Here is a 15,503-nt window from a genome sequence, read left to right as displayed (position 1 = left end):
AATACTGTATATTTAAAACCTTGACAAGACCTTGAATAGAAAGAAATTCCTGTTTGCTTTTATGCAGTTTTTTTTTACATATTGACATCAAAACTGGACTGAAATGTTATGACCAAAGCAGGTCAGGAATTTCAGGGAGGCCATGAAGGCCATGGACGTTGTTGCCCCTCAGTTTGGCCTTGTGCTCCTCCAAAAAATGGCATGGCCTGAGGCCACAGTGGCCTGAGGATCAGATTGTAAATACCCATTTATTTATTTCACAGCAGATATTCTACATATAAAAGTGTTACCTTTAAATTCAATTAATTCTTTCAATGGATTAAAATCTTGTTTTATTTGATGGCCATCCTACCTTGGCATTTGGCCTTTGTGCCCTCAAAGATGGAAAGATGGTTCAGAGTCTTGCCAAGTGGCCTTGCCCCTAAAATGATGAAATTCCAGGCCTGGACCACAGTTCTACTCAGGGATTCATAATCATTGCAGCTCTTTCTTGTTTCAAATCTCTTTTATTGATTTTCAATAATAGTCACCAATAACATAAGAAGACAGTAAAACAGTGAAAAGTTCAAACACAAGAAAATGAAAAAGACACATACAAACCTCCACTCTTTCACCTCATTACTTATGAATCTTTTAATGTTCAAAAGGTGGTTTATCATTCATGCACAGTATCATATACTACTAAAGTATGGGTTTCTCGTGCAGCTGTTGTAGTCGGGTGAAGGGGTACTCAGTCGGTTTAAGAAATCTGTAGAAAGTGGGTAGTGAAACCAAAACAGTTTGATAATAACCACTGCCATAACAGAATGAAACAAGTGAGGCTTCTGTATTTTCTCTGCAGCGTTGGAACACACACTACTGTATGATCTCAAATGGAAAACTGTATTATGCAGAGGAGGAGGACAAACCTGAAGACCCCAGAGAGGTAAAGCAGTGAGGGGGATATCTCATCTTTCATCATAAATGGTAAATGGTGCATTTATATAGCGCTTTTATCCAAAGCGCTTTACAGAGATTGTGCATTACATTCACCCATTCACACACACATTCATACACCGGTAGCGGAGGAAACCATGCAAGGCACCAACCTGCTCACCGGGAGCAATTAGGGGTTCAGAGTCTTGCCCAAGGACCCTTCGACATTAACAACCCATTTAGTGCTCCAGACATGAACGGGTTAAATGTCCAGCGTGCCGCCCGCAGGATCCCATACGCATCCATTGTCTTATTTTGAAGGCCAGAAGTCCATTGCGTAAACACTTCCGGTTTGACGTCATGACGTCATTCACCGGAAGCGATCGTCATCAACATGTGGTTGTGTAATGGCGGATCGTTGCCTTTCAACATGTGTTTTATTAGCGAGAATCTAATGCCATCCTTGGCTTTAAAAGTGTTGTTTGGAGAAAATGGACATTAAAGATGCGATTCCCCGTCGGCCTCCATGTTATGGGATTACTATTTTGTGCACGTGGATCCGTGATGATGATGAATCGGCAAGGCCGATCGTGTCAGGACCTTCCGCCGGGCTACAGGGTAGGAGAACCGGCGTTACTCCATATACAGTACTTTTCGCGAGTATACTCGGGATCGGCACTCTAAATACTCAAGTATTTTTCACGAGTATTCTCGGGATCGGCTACAAATGAGTTAACACAGGGGGAGCCCGGATTCGAACTGGGAACCCTTCGGGAACCCTTCGTGCTCTAATAACGGTTTCACTACCCCTGAGCTACCCCCTATATTGGATCAATTATCAAAACTCTTTTCTTCACAGAAAATTCCTGAGTATCTGTTTAATTGTTAAGAGTAAAAGTAAAACACCAACTTCCTACCTATCTCTTATACATTTCAGCGCCACCGCTGGGAGCCGTGGTTCCACGGCCGTGTGCCAGAGGGCAGGCAGAGGGGCTGAGAGGCTGCTCCAGGAGTCTGGAGGCAGAGATGGAGCCTTCTTGGTCCGAGAGAGTGACACATCTGTCTCAGACTACACTCTCTCATTCTGGTACCAAGTCTGCACAATAACACATTTCATCAACACACAGGGCTGTATTAATGTCAAACTGGGCCCTAGGCACAGGCTGATTATTTGTGTTCATAGTCATGTTCCCATAGGTGCAGTGGGCGTGTCCATCGCTGTCATATTCACTCTGGTCCAGAGGGATACAACCTGACGCCTAAACGTTACTTCCCAGACATCTACACTCTGATCCAGTATTATCAAGACATCCCCATGGTGTACCCAGAGTTCCAACTGTGTCTCACAGATGCCATGCCTCAGTCTGATCCTCATCTGAAAGAGGGGTAAGTCTTATGTAACCACACGCACATGAACTGATCGACGCGCGCGCACACACACACACACACACACACACACACACACACACACACACACACACACACACACACACACACACACACACACACACACACACACACACACACACACACACACACACACAAAAGAGTTGGCCAAACTGGTGGAGTTAGCTGGTTTGGCAGACAGTGTGGAGTTAGGAGGTTTTGTTCCAATCACTTTTTACTACTTTCCATTGGTTCAATATTTGTTTAACCAACTCAGATGTAAAGGGTGTTCAATAGCCCTGATTTATGCCAAAGAATCAAAAACTTCAAAAATTGAGTTAAGAGGTTTTGACCAGACAGTGACGATGTACAACAGTCATACACCCACTCTCGCATACAAACCTGCATTTAGGTGTTTCTGGTTTTGCAGCTGGTTCTACAGTAACCTGAGCAGAGGCCAGGCGGAGGAATACCTGATGACAATCCCCAGAGATGGAGCTTTCCTCATCAGACAGAGAGAGGGAGAGACAGACTCCTTTGCCATCACCTTCAGGTACAGTCAGTGGTACATTATTATGACACAATACATTCAACCCTGAGAACCTTTTGAGTGAGTCTGTCAGTAGATGATACACATTCACAGTGTGTGTAGCTCATAGAACTATAACCTACTTAAAGCCTTATTCAGCTGGCCATTTATTAATCTTCTCCCAGTACAAAACAGAACTTTTTAAAATACCTTTAACCACTTAAGCTCTATTCAATTCCATACAGTATGTTGGATATTCAAAAATAGCTGATCTATAAGCTTACAACACGTTGCATTGTGAGCGATCTTCTAAACATGGTGCAAAGTTTGGGGACATTTTCCCCTGCAATGACATGCCCAAAATATCACCTTAATTACATTGCTTTCAATCAGTTATAACAAATTAAAGAAAGTGAGCATATGCTTTTTAACTGTATATTATCTTATAATATATGTTGTTGTGACTATTCCATTGGTACATTCACAACAAATGTGACACAGTATTAATCACTCAAGTAGTACAAATAACAATGTAATTTAGGGTTAGAGTTATATTAGAGTCATATTTCGACTCTTGTTGTCGCTCAGAGGAGAAGCTAAGGTGAAACACTGTCGCATTCATTTACCGCCTGGGCTCCACCATGGAGTTTGACAGTCTGGTGGAGCTGGTCAACTATTTCAGGAAAAGGCCACTGTAGAAAAACCAAAACCAAACTACGTTACCCAGTCACCCCTGCACTGGTGGAACGCTTCAGCACGGTGAGTGCAGTATGCAGGAGGAGGGAGGATGCATGCTAGACACAGTTTGAGGAACTACTTGGCCTATTTCTCACCTAAATGCATTAGTCATTTAAAAAACAAGCTGCTAGAGATGATTATCGGGTGTAACTTCTCCTTCTTGTCTTTGAGCTCCCCACCCAGACACAGCTGCTCATACACATTATAACTGTCATAACACATTATAAAGCAATCGTGAAACACTATAAACTTTCATAATGACAATTATAAGGTCAAGTGTCATAATACTGGTCATCCCGACGTTTTTTTTAGTTTTTGGCTAGGATCATACTGTAGTGTAGTGTAATATAATTATCATAGTTCTAATACATTGTAATAATTTTATAATGCATTGTAATTATTATATAGCATTATAGTGTGATTATGAGGTTGGGCACTTTAAGAAAGGGGAAATAAGCTGTATGTGAGCTCCCCAGCGGGGCACAGCTGTTCACAATGAATCGTGGGGCTCTCGCACAACTTACTATTTTATTTATTTATTTTGAGTTTCACCCATAATAACTCAGACACTCACATTTTATTGCATTTGGCAAATAGCCGCATTGCAGACCTCTCACCCACAACTGCTGATCTGTCCCTGTAGGAGAAGGACTGTGCTTCTCTCTATGACACAACATATGTGGCCCCCAATGAAACCGAGCCGTCACTGGTATGTACACAACAGTGACTGATGGTGCTGCACCATGCATTTAATTATACATTTCTATTCTCCTCTTGAGTGTCTCTCTCTCTGTGTGTGTGTGTGTGTGTGTGTGTGTGTGTGTGTGTGTGTGTGTGTGTGTGTGTGTGTGTGTGTGTGTGTGTGTGTGTGTGTGTGTGTGTGCCGGCCGTGTTCTAGTCTCCAAATACTTTCAGAGCCCTGTACTCCTATCAGGCCCAGAGGTCAGATGAGCTCAGCTTCAGGAAAGGAGATCTGATACACAACGTGTCCAAAGACACTGAAGGATGGTGAGGCCACACATACCGTACTCACTCAGCAGCGCACTGTATTCCAGTAGTACCGAGATCTCTTTGCTGACTATGTCATGATGCTTTACTGTGAGGTGATGCTCAACCTCTGAGCCAGTTGCCTGTATCTCGTGACAGTTGTCTATGATGTAACTATGAAATATAAATGCAAATTTGGGCAAGGTTTCACCCTTGCCCAATTAATCCTTTGGCTTCCATTGTAAAATTTAAATTAAATATTTAAAAAAATTACAAAACATGTGAAAGATTGGTGCCTTAGCGGCCTACTAACATCGCACACTAAAGATTTGGCATCGATTGTTCCGGCAGTTTGTGAGACTCACAGAACACTCACAAAGTACAATAGAGGCGGCCTGCCTGCCTACTGCAGAGACAAGGCATGAAAATACGCATGAAGATGTGGACATCCTCGCTGCCATTACCTTATTATCTTGACATGAGTTGCACTTCATGTGCTGGCAGAGCATCCGCCACTTCAGAGCAGCACCAGTATAGTCTGAGACCCATGTCATTTTCGGGTTTCTGATCGGGTCAGGAGCTGAAATAACTTTACGTCATGTTGTAGTTTAATGTTGTAGTCATCAGGCGAACCACAAGCCCGGAAAGCTGCAGCTGTTTTTCCCATCGAACTACATAAAGGAAGTGTCCAACAATGCCATGTCTGAGAATAAACAAAAGGTATACTGTACATTTGAACTTAATTGATAGATTGATATGAATTTAACTACACCCTCATTAACCTCTTAAGCCCTATTTTATATTTTGTAGATCTACAATCTCGCAATGTGTTGCATCACGACACGTTGTAAGCCTTCAACAAACATGTTGACATATTTGTGCTGTGTAATTAAACCAGGAAGATCATAACCCACTGAGTACGCTCTGTCAAGGTGTGGTGGACGTCACTAAGTGTAAGGTCCAACGTGTACCCAACTGTGAGTATATCTCTGTCTCATGCTATGAACATTATCAACATTATGTTTATAATATGTATTATTCATAACACATAGTCAGTCACAGTCTAAATTCATTTGAATTGTATGCAATAACATAATGCAGTATTTATGAGTGCTTATAATGCATTATAAGTATGTTTAAAATGATGATTATATATGAGGGCTTCATAGGAAGTGTTACCCTTCTCTAACTTGACCTTCCTTCCTTCCTTCCTTCCTTCCTTCCTTCTCTCTCCAGTGAAGAACAGGAAGGATCATGTGATGACTCTGCAGGACGTGGAGAATGACAGTCTGCAGTTTGACTTGGCAGCAGACTCAGTGGAGGAGCTTTATGAATGGTACCAGGTGGTCTTGTACCATTCCTATGAGCAGCAGCTAATACGTGAAAATGAGGCTAGTATTTAATATCATTCCTATGACCAGCAGTTATTATGTGAACATGAAGCTAGTATTTATCATTCCTATTACCAGCAGTTAATATGTGAACATGTATATATGTGGCTAGTATTACATATCCTATATCCACCATCACGTCATTTGTGGCATTTTTGCACCGTGACATTTGAATTCACATGTTTTTGCGTCTTTATATTGATTTTAGCCAAACGGTGGAATGAACTCCCCATTGCGATTATAACTGCAGACTCCCTCCATGCCTTCTGCCGTAATCTGAAGACTCACCTCTTCAGACTCCACCTTAGCCCATAGCACTTACTGTAGCACTTGCCATAGCCTTGATGACCTTGCAGGTTTATGCAAAGGCTAAATGTAATTAGATAGCATGTTATGTAGATTGATGCCAGGTCATTTATATTGTGTCAAAATTGATACTGATTGATGTTTTGGTTATTCTACTGTTAGACTGACGATTCTAGATGACTTGGTTCAGTTTCAGGCCATTATTTTAAGTCACCTTAAAATATTTTAAGGATTTTAGCTGGAATAGATTATCAGCTAGTTTTCAATGCCGTATACGTACAGTAGTATTAGCATCTGTAATGTTTTGAAATCTCCAGTGTAATCTGTAATGCATTTGTAAATTAGTAATATGTCATTGATTCCAATGTATCGATACAGTTCATAGGATAGTAGAAGACTGCTATGTGAAATAGTTTTTTGTATTATTTTTCTTATTTAAAATGTCCTTTTTATTTTAACAGGACAAAGGGAGTACAGCAAAGAAAAGGCTGTCTTTATAACAAAGGATTCAACATAGCAGTCCTCTACATTTTGTTGAGGTGCTTTACTTTTATTGAGCTGCTGTTTATTTCGTCCATGTGTGGCTCTATATATTAATTGTGCATTATGGTTCAAGGTCTTCAAAAACCTTAATAATAATTCATGAAAAAGAAACTAGACGGAGCTGGACAGCACATCAATATTATTGTTATCATGATAAGACTATGAAATTGTCTGGGATTTGTGATATTGTAATATTGTGAAATAATAATAATTGTTGTTTCATCGCTCTGGATTAAGAGCGTCTGCCAAATACCTAAATTGTAAAATTGTAAAGGCTGCATTCCGGTAAACTGCTTACCTGACTGTTATTTCCCTATAGTCTTGTAGTTATTATGTAGGCATTAATGATGATTATTTTGCAAAAAATATCATTGTGTAAATATTATGTGAATGGACCAACTGTCTTCCCCACAATATCTTACCAGTATAGTCTTTGTCAGAGATGTTATGCTAACAGGAAGTGGTTGCTTTGTTGTGTCCAACTTCAGCAACTTTACAAGAAGACCGAGACGGCCAAGGAGATGTCAGACCTGATGGTCTACTGTCAGTCCCACAGCAAGGACAAAGACAAGTTTGGCACACACACACACACACACACACACACACACACACACACACACACACACACACACACACACACACACACACACACACACACACACACACACATACACACACACACACACGCACGCACGCACACACACACGCACACGCACAGCCCTCTAACAACCAGTCTGTGAGTATAAGTCCTAGGCTTCCAAATATAAAAACAAATTGTCTGCACCTGTAGCTCTGAGATAGCATGTAGAAGTGGGTGGTATTTAAAGACCCTGGCCATGAAAGCTTCTTCTAATACAAAAAATACATTAAATTAGCAAAACACCCCGAATACATACTAAAATACACACAATTGGTCTCATCTGTAGGTGAAATGACCAGGATCACTCACAGCGAGGTCCGCTCCTTCGCCGAGACCGAAGTTCCAGGGAACATAGGCACCCTGCATAGAAAGAAAAAATCAAACCTTGGTTCGAAGTGGAGCTGTGAATTTGAGCACTTCCAGATCTATGTTTTTGATTCTATGTGTTCCCCCCCTGTGTATGTGTGTGTGTGTGCGTGTGCGTGTGCGTGTGTGTGTGTGTGTGCCTGGCCTGGCCTGGCCTTAAAACAGCGCCCCTCCCTTAACATGTGTGGTCATAAAAGGTACTGTTCGAACTGAACGAAACAACCTTTTCCCACTAGACGGGACAAAAGCTGAAAGCTGTGCACTGGGAGCTCATGTGCTTTGCACACGGCTCCAAAAAGAAGAGAGAGAGAAGGACCAGAAAGGCTTCCTGCAGAACAACCACACAGGGCTGAGTAGGATCTACCCTAGAGGAAATCGTGTGGACTCCTCCAACTATGACCCTTACCCTATTTGGGCCGCTGGTTGCCACATGGTGGCGCTGAACTGATGCGATATGATTCACAATACTTCGCGATACACCCCTGGTCCTTACGATGCGATACGATTCACGATTCGGTGCGATTCAAAACAATGCAAAGGATTTATATTAAAGCCCATGTAAATTTCCCCTCCAAAAAATTACAAAAAATGCATTACATTTAATTTCCAAACAATTTATTGTTTCACTGTAGTACTAGGCTCTGTCTAACAACCCAACTTATTGAAATCTGGGAGAACACTCCTTGCTGGCTGGTAGAATTGTTTGATTAATACTATGGTATATCATTATTATATATCATTACATCCTCAACAGGTGGTCAGGGACCCCTAGGGTCCTCAGAGTTATGTGAGGCGGCCAAATATTAATAGTTAGTTTTTACAGTAACCAATTGAACCCTAGCAAGTAGCAACCCTATAGGGGAACATTAGGCAATACACTAACACTTATAATAATAATATAATATAATAATTCATGGATTATAATGAATAACATAAATCCATCATATTAATAGAAATGATAATGTGTGAACAAATAAACACAACATAGTAATGTATTAATGTCACTGATGATATAGTGCTGTCAAACAAGTCTCTGACAAGTTTTAATCTATAACAGTTTTATATATAGCCTACAGTAGTCTAACATAGCTTACAGTGGGGGTCCCTGCTTGATCTCATTCTTCTCAGTTAAGGATCCTTGACCTGTATTATTCTTATATTGTATGAATATAATCTAGGATTTTGCCATTTCTAGCCAAAATGTTTTAAAACGTAGATATTTGAGTCACAACGCAACGCGTTGTGAGCTTGTAGGTCTGCTATTAGGTGCGTGCGCGACACCGTCGAGCTGCCAAGTATAAATCAGGCTCCAGACTCAAGTAACAGTAACAAGTTGTGAAACAGTATCAAATACTTTGTTTTAATCGCTAGCTGCACGCCCAGTATCGTTGTTGTAGTTCATACTGTACGTGTGTGTAGTTAAAGCGCGGAAGCTTCTGCTTTGTTTAAATCAATTCCATCGAAGACTCGACAAGAAGAACAAACGGGTGTGGAATGTGGATCATAATATCACACAGCGTACTCCAGTCCAGTGACACAACAACGGATCACATCAGCGAACATTGGACAGGGATGTTATAAAGCTAAATGTGGTACTGATAGTAAAATATGTTATTGTTGTTTAACATGGTATAGATACCATTTTCAGTGTCAATGTCATGATGTTTTGAACAACTAACTAACGCAGGAGAATGACCACTGAGAGATGCCAATCAGGTCATTATGTACAGGACACAGGATAACAAAACGCCAAACATACTATCTGCCCTTACGACTGGTGCCTGTAACACGAAAACATCTGATATCCATTGCTCTACTGTACTTGTCATGTTTAACTTTGTCCAATCAGAATGTGACTAATGTATTCTGTAAATCCATATATCTGTGAAATCATTATGCTTGTGACTCAGAGAGATACTATGGGTGAAAATGCTCTATACTGTACTTACTTGTACAGTACTTTGAACTCTGACTAAACTTCAACACAAAACGCATATTCCCTGGTGTGGACATTCATCATTTCTTGTGTGTGGAGTACTTTATTATGGTTGGGGAAAACTGGTTTATCCATATGGAATATGATCCAAAATTCCATCAAATGGCCCATTCGATTGCCGGATTAGCTCCGAGGAGATATTGGGGACTCAACTTTGTTGGACTCATTTTGTCTCCCCCGCTGCTAGAACCAGTTAACAACCAGCCGAGGATATTATCAGATGTTTCCCCTGACTCCCACGGATTATCACTGAAAGGACTCTCTCCCACATGTTTTTTTCCTCCTGCGCGCGGAGAAATTACCATGGGACGTCTATTCCGCCAGCTGAGGTGGCAAGCAAACTAGCTTTTATTTCATCCTCCACCTACCCGACCAGCTGCAAAATGGGAAATGCACAGGGAGGCAGAAAACACCTGCCGAAATCTAAACAACCTTTTTACAAACGGAACAACACCTTTGAGTTTGAAGAAATGAAACAGGTTGTTTCTAGGTGCCCCACAATTGCACCATTTTTGCCCATATGGAGAAAGGAATTCGGATATGATGACTCTCTCCCACATCAACATATCGATAAAATCTCACAACGGTCTGAAGAAAGCCGAAATGGAGGCAGCCAGGGTTGGCTCTGGCACAGCGTTCCACACCAGGGACCGGACACAGTTTCTCTCACAGAGACTTGAGAGGCGGGCTTCATTCTCACACACTGTCCTAATTCAACAGAACCCAGGTCATACGTTTATACCTGCTGTCTTAAGAGTCTAGCTAGCTCTTAACACAGCTGCGTTTTTATTGTTTAATGTTTTTAGTCTATTGTTTCGTCGCTTTTTGAAGACCTCACAGCCGTTGGTCCGGAACTGTGGGTCTTACGTTGGCAGCACAAAACTTCATTTTATTAAGATTTGCATTCATCCTGAAGTTAGTCAAGTCTCCTGAGTTGCACTACAACAGAAGTTGTTCTTACTCCTTCTGTTGTGAATTAAGTCAAGTCAGGATTTCACCGCCAGACCAGCATTCTGTTTCCTGGTTCTGTAGGAAGTTTTGGCCAGTGCATAAGACCGACACAGCTGGTTTTCAGCTATCTTATTTAACCAGATTACTGAGAAGTTATGGTTATTTGATCATGTTACGCTTACACGTCTTTGTTTTAGTCTTATTATTATTTTTAATTCCGTCTCAGTCCAGATGAGATGTTGAATACAGGAGCTTTTTTATCTCAGCGCTCCCAAGAACATTTTTAAGAAACATGACCATTCAAGCTAAAAAAAGCCCCCTGCTCCGAGAAGCAGTGTTTTTATCGTGTAAAACCTGGACCCACACAGATGAGATGTTAATACCCTCTGACCCAATCATTTCCTGGAACATTTCAATGGATATGTGCGGAGCTGCGGAGAAATCGGACATTATTTGCCACTGGATGCCTTTCACTCACAACGCGATGGGACGCGTTGTGAGCTTGTAGATCTGCTACGACATTGCCACTGGATGCCACTCAAGATGAAATCGGATATTATTGCCACTGGATGCCCCTCAAGATGCTGAAGGGCTCGACAATGCCCCCCCCAGCCGAACCTGGCTGGCACTGCCTTTCACAACGCGATGGGACGCGTTGTGAGCTTGTAGATCTGCTACGCGACTTTCTGGATTACAATGTCCCGAAAAGAACAAACACTCTTTTGACCTGGGGGACGTCCAGATGGTACTATATTTTGTTTACTTTTGACTAAGTACGACTTCTGAAAAAAAAGAAATCAAGTTCTGACTGACAAACCCTTTTATTAGTGTTAAATTTATGATATATATTGTCTGTCTAATCCTCTCTAATCCCATTTTCCTTCCCTGGTTACATTTCGGTTTGTCTATTATGAAAAAAAAGGGAAACTAAAAAATCAAACCAAGGTGAAGTGAGCAGTGCTACGGAATTCATGTGCTTATCTTCAGAAGCGGCGATTGTGTGCTGAGCGCCTCACAGTAAAATACATTTCTACTAATTACCCATCAACCCATGTGTCGGCAGTGTGTCAGGAGGGGAGACAACAACAAAACAAAATGAACAGAAAGAAAGCAAGTGGGGCGCAAAACAAGAGGAAGAAGGAAGAAAGGGCAAAAAAATTGGAATCATATATCATATCCAAAATTGACATCTTTTTTTACCGGTGGCGCTGCCGCAGCGGCCGCGCGCGCCAGCCCCGAGTCTAATGTTACCAGTACCAGTGACGGTCCGGCGGGTCCGCGATCCGGGGATGATGATTCAGATCATGGGGAAATGGAGCAGGATCCACAGCCACCTGCCGAGCCTGCCCAGGACGAAGTGGTGGTGGCTGGCTCTTCTGGAGCGCAAGCTGCTGGAACGCAGCAGCCCGAAGCCGTAAGTGAAAATGATGATGATGATGATGATGATCATGAAGTGATTGAGCCCATGGAGGGCGAGGGCGAAAAAGACAGTGACAGTGAGACAGAGACTGCAGAGGTCATTTTATCTCTATCTGATGACCCCACATTGTGGCCAAAACGAATCACTGACTCTGTCAGGACAGAGCTCGTTAAAAGAGGCCCAGAGCAAATTATGGAATATAGTTTCCCACAAAATACTGAGTCCCCTCCTCGGCGATTTCACAAAAATTACTATTTCATTACACTCAATAATGGAGAACAAATAAAGAGAACGTGGCTAATGTACTCAAAATCTGAGGATAGGGTTTTCTGTTTTTGTTGCTTGCTTTTCGGGAAACGTGACATGATGGGGGGGGGGGGGGGGGGTGGACGGACATGGGGGGGGCGCATCATAGGTACACTGCCCAGAGCGTCAGAGCCTGTTCCCCCGGGCCTGCTTATCTTGCTTAAATGCTGCTAGCTTGCTGGCTTGCCCGCGCTCGCTTGACCGATGCTTACATTTTGGTTTATGGTTTATTATTGTTTATTTTGAAAAAAAAAAACTATGAGGGGATTGCTGGAATTGCTCGATAATCTATGTTTTTATTTCATTTTTCTTATTTTCACCTTGAGAGGCCACGAGCCGCTTCTCAGTCTCAGGGTGCCTATTTCAGTTTCTGTGTGACCTTGCTCTCTCTCTCTCCCTCTCTCAAAAGGGCTCTCTTATTATGACTAAATCCACTTGCCTTCCAAGTCCAATCTAGGACTGATAACAACCAACGTTTGGGTTTATTTCAATATGTTTCTATGTGATGCTCCTAATAACACATCTTTTATGATATTTTATTCCAGCTTGTTTTGTCTTCCCACCACTCAAAAGGGGTTTCATTCACTCTTGTTACGACCCCTAATGCCTTGTCTTTTTCATTCCAATTTATTACTCAAATAACAACCAACGCTTGGGATATATTTGAATCTGTTTCCATGCCCCTAATGTCTTAAGTATTTTTTTTTTCATCAATGACAGGATTATTTTTGCTTTATTTATTTCATTTTATGGGACAGGACGGACTTGACTTTGGACTAACTAACTGATTATCAGCAGATCAGGTGACTGACTGACTGACTGATGACTTTATTTTATTTTAACCAGTTTCTCCTGTCCTCCTGTTTTGTCGTGAAAAACACTATTTCCTGTAACAACTGAACGCTGGCTGACTTGTTGAGATTGTTTCATTCCTTTCAGAACATAAAGGGGAAAAAAAAAACTACTGATAAGCCCTACTCTCATCTGTCCCTCACTCCCTCACTCCCTTGCACGTTTACCAGAATCAGAGGGTTTGCCTGGTTCTGAAGAATTTGGACATAGCCACCGGTGGTCACGGTTGATGCTAGTCCCCAGTTGGTGTTATTAACAGAAGATTTCATTAAGTCCACAGAATCAGATGTTGTTCCTGTTTCTAAAAAAAAGGGTAAAAGACAGAGGTTTTTCCTGTCTTTGGAGGAGAAGTGGACTTATTTTGATCCAGACAGAGGTTTTTCCTGTCTTTGGAGGATTCCCAGTACAGAGGTTTTGCCTGTATCGGATGGAAATCTTTTGACCGATGTTATTTAACCCAACACTCATTAATCACATAAGAAAAGCTGTGGTTATTGTAAGGTGAAAGACAGAGGTTTTTCCTGTCTTTGGAGGAGAAGCTGTAGCAGGTGGGGGAGTACGGAACAATGCCTAAATTAATTTAATATTTGCCAAAATCCATTCTTAACACATGGACTGCAGACCATGTGTTAAAAAAAAAGGAAAGAGGCTTATCATTATTATTATTTATATTTGTATCTTTTATTTCCATTTTTCAACCTTCTGTCTGTGTTCTAATGTCAAAAAGGCCTCTTTACTTGAGTAAAAGCACTTTGATTACTCCCCCAGTTATGGTAGACCTCGTCCCACAAGCTCACTCTAACTCTAATGTCTAACCATACACTCTACTTCTGTACCGTATATGATTATTGTCCTATCCACAGTGTTTACTGTACGTCTGTACACTTCACCATCTGTTTCTCATTGTTACAAGGGAAGAGAGGCTTATCAGTAATCATGTCCATAATCATTATTATCAATATTATTGTTATCTCTATTTTCAACCTTGCCCTGTCTTATTCGACCTTTAATTTATCTTTCTATCGTTTATTCTGGGTAATCCCTTATCCTCTTTACTTGAGTAAAGGTACTTCGATTACTCCCCCAGATATAGCTGGGCTCCATTTTAAACTTTTTTTCAGTCAAATTTCACAATTACAACCCTACTGTACTTATACGAGATTACACATTATGAAAAAAAAAAGAAAAAAAGAATGACATTATGATTATGTTATGTATTTTATTTCTTTAAAGTCTCTCTCTGGGTTTCGGACACTTTCAGTAGAGAGGCTTTCAGCAGCTAACTATTGTTTTGGGAAAGCCTATCTATGTTATGGAACACTTCCCCCCCCCCCCCCCCCCACACAGGCCTGGAAGCTCACTAACTCTGACAGTGAGCAGAATCACTGTCCATCCACAAGGTTTACTGTACCTCTGTACCATCTGTTTCTCATTTGACCATATGTTAACAAATTAATTCTCCAAACATCAACAAAACAATTTTTGTCACACCCAATATTTTTGGCCGTGGCAAACGGGAGGGAATGTGTTTGGAGAATTAATATTTCTGTTTGGAGAATTAATATTTAGAATTAATATTTTTTCATTTTAATTTATTTCTTTCATATTTGATTTCATATTTACATATTTCATTTTGTTTTCATCTCATTTTATTTCAGAATATATATATATTTCATTTTTGCTTAACCATGTTTAAATCTGCCCCCCCCTAACAGAACAAACTTATTACAATTCGACACAAATCGTGTCCTTTGGTGATGTATATCTAAAACAAATCAAACCTTTCTATACATAAATACACACAATGGTCTTAACTTCCAAGTAATTCTGATGTGTATTTTATTTTTCAGATTAATTGACTTATCTATGACAGACGGTCCATATCTCTTCCCATGATCTGTGACGAAGGATCATTTTTCGTGAGTACGAGGATTCAAGTCACATGAGTTCCTATATCATTTTTGTTAATATTTACAGTTGTCTTGTCCCAACATCTTCTTTTGATAAGATCTCATAGCCTCGTCCTGGAAATGTTAAATACTGAAATGTCATATTCGTTATAAAACCTTACTGGAAATGATGAGGACAGAGGTCCTACCTTACTGTTGTGGAGTCAAAAAGTCCCCCCTGGCTGGGACACCCTGGCGAAGGTCATAGGTCAAGCAAGGAATGGACCA

At 41.0% G+C, this 15,503-nt stretch overlaps 1 pseudogene across 1 annotated transcript in view; it reads left to right on the top strand.

The window, feature by feature from the left end:
- Positions 1-8,249, top strand: part of LOC308292384 (1-phosphatidylinositol 4,5-bisphosphate phosphodiesterase gamma-2-like) — a 14,462-nt pseudogene extending 6,213 nt beyond the window's left edge. The window contains exons 4-12 of the transcript in view: positions 1,853-2,002; positions 2,113-2,301; positions 2,732-2,854; positions 3,419-3,589; positions 4,212-4,277; positions 5,454-5,532; positions 5,792-5,898; positions 7,284-7,371; positions 8,101-8,249. The product of the transcript in view is annotated as a 1-phosphatidylinositol 4,5-bisphosphate phosphodiesterase gamma-2-like (transcript). The remainder of the gene's footprint in view (positions 1-1,852; positions 2,003-2,112; positions 2,302-2,731; positions 2,855-3,418; positions 3,590-4,211; positions 4,278-5,453; positions 5,533-5,791; positions 5,899-7,283; positions 7,372-8,100) is intronic.
- The last annotated feature ends 7,254 nt before the right edge of the window (positions 8,250-15,503 follow it).

Source organism: Nannobrachium achirus (genome assembly GCF_963921795.1).
Source record: "Nannobrachium achirus genome assembly, chromosome: 10".
Classification (NCBI taxonomy): domain Eukaryota; kingdom Metazoa; phylum Chordata; class Actinopteri; order Myctophiformes; family Myctophidae; genus Nannobrachium; species Nannobrachium achirus.
Note: the sequence above shows the minus strand (reverse complement) of the source record. Positions and strands in the feature narration are given on the sequence as shown.